Source organism: Cannabis sativa, chromosome 3 (assembly GCF_029168945.1).
Source record: "Cannabis sativa cultivar Pink pepper isolate KNU-18-1 chromosome 3, ASM2916894v1, whole genome shotgun sequence".
Lineage (NCBI taxonomy): Eukaryota > Viridiplantae > Streptophyta > Magnoliopsida > Rosales > Cannabaceae > Cannabis > Cannabis sativa.
The window spans coordinates 77,429,537-77,431,869 of record NC_083603.1 but is presented as its reverse complement, the minus strand read 5'-3'; positions in this window follow the sequence as shown (position 1 = coordinate 77,431,869).

The following is a 2,333-nucleotide window of genomic DNA, read 5'->3' as shown; positions in this document are numbered from 1 at the left end:
TGCATTACTCATGGTATATTCATTGGGAATGCCCAACTTTATGGATACTTACAGATACACTTGTACAATAATTCTGGGGATCACCCCACCAAAAATACTATAAATACCCCCTCAAAGCTCATTAAATGGGGTCGAGAATCTTGGGTTGCATAAGAGCAAGAAGAGTAAATACTCACTAAGAACATTCTCTGTATTTATAAAGAGTAAACACTCACCAAATACATTCTCTGTATTAAATACATTCATAAATAAAAAAGACTCGTGGACTAAGGCTCATTAACGCCCGAACCACGTAAAAATCCTTCTCTAATTTTCTTACAGCTCTCTAATCTTATAATATTTTATTGGTTGCCGAAAACCTCGGTCAAAAGCTTTCTAGCTCTTTTTCTATGGTTTCTTTAGTTCATATAGATGGATCAGTAACTGGTTTCCTACACTTTTCGTGTTTTTGATTCATGTTAGTTTTAGAGCTTTGGTTGATTAATTCCCTGTTAGTTTAGGGTATTGCCATGTTAACTTTCAGCAGGTAGATTTTTGAGTTAAAACCTAAGTCCCCGGTTGTGATTTAGCGTGTCACTTATCCATGTTATGAACAATGTGATTTAGGAGCCTATAATTCGCTGAGCAGTTGTTCTACTCAGGTTTGCCGGCACACCTGAATTCAGAAACAAGGTAAGATTAGTATAATGATATGCATATATGTATACATGTTTAGCGTACATGTTAGTTGCCGTCAGAATAACATATCACGGTATCAGTGAGGTGTTCATAGAGTTGCACCGAGATACCAACAGATATATGTTAGGCATATTTATAGCCATCAGATTAGCATATCAGGGCATCACTGAGGTGTACATAGAGTTGTACCGAGATGCCAACATATATATGCTAGGCTATCAGATAGTATGAGTTATCTGCTACCACATCAGTACGACTAGAGTACTGAGTATAGGTTGGATTCGCAGTTAGTCATACTTTCTCGAGAACCTCCCTGACTCAGTTAGGATTATGGTTAGGTGTATGGGCGCTTGATTATAATTTGGGTGATTATTATGTTTTATGTTATGCTTTTCTTACTGAGTATATTGACTCGCAGTTGCTAGTTCCATGTGTAGGTAAGAGCAAGGCCAAGGCTGAGCAGCCGTGAGAGCGAGCAGATGGAGGTTGTACATGTCGCGGCGGTTAGGCCTGGAGCGTACGATCTTTGGGACATCAGGGCTTATTTTGTATAGTCGCTAGGCGAGAGAATTTTGTATATGTACAGTGAAACTTTTGTAAATGCTTTTGTAAACGGGATCCCGAATTTTTATGTGTATGGTATTTTATGTTTTAATTAATTAAGTAAAATTTTAATTAATCACGATTTTAATAAACTCGTTGATTAGCAACGTGCTGCACAGTTAAGTTTAAAATTACGTTAACATGCCTAAAATAGTTAGGGTGTTACAATTTGGTATCAGAGCCGCTAGGTTATTATCCAAAGATCGCCACGACATGTACAATCATCATCAGTTTTCAGCTCGTCTCACGGTTTAGTAAGCTTTTATTGCTTTAGTAGTTTATCTTAATAGAATGACTTAAGAAAAGCCTGACAAGAAGCATGTTAGTAGCCTGATAGCTGAATAGGCGCATGTTTTAAATTTCCAAAATAAGCAGCAATAAGTAAGTTATTCTTGATCGCGATCTGACCAAAATAGCTCTTGGTTACGCAGGCTGTTCTAGTAGTATGGACGCCAGGTGAAACACCAGGAGTCAGTGTAACTCGGTCAGATTCAGTGGCGGTCAAGGAGTTCAGATTACCCCAAACATTTGTGGCGGAAGTAGAGGCCTTAGAGGCAGGGCACGAGGTTGGGGTGATGTTAACCCGCTGCAGGTTGCCTATGTTGCCCAAGAATGGGAAAATAGGTTTACACCGATGCAAGCTAGAATCAATGAATAAGAGGAAGAGATAAGACGATAAAGGCAACAGGGTGCCCCTACAATCCCTGCTTTAGAAATGTAGGTAGCTCCTGCCTCTGCTGTGCAGGCAGGACCAGTCACTGCAGTGAACTGAATGGAACCATTGTATGAAAGGTTCCGGAAGTAGGCATCTCTAGTCTTCTTGGGAGGTCTCGACGTTATGAAAGTCGAGTAGTGGGTAACGGTTATTACCAGAATTCTAAACTTTGTGGGCGTCATCGACAATAATAGAGTGGCCTATGCCACATTCCAGTTTCAAGAAGACGCTCTAGTATGGTGGGACATGGTATCCTTGACCCATGATGTTACTACGATGACCTGGGAGAAGTTCCAGGAATTGTTCAATGCAAAGTACTACAATGAAGCAGTCAGAA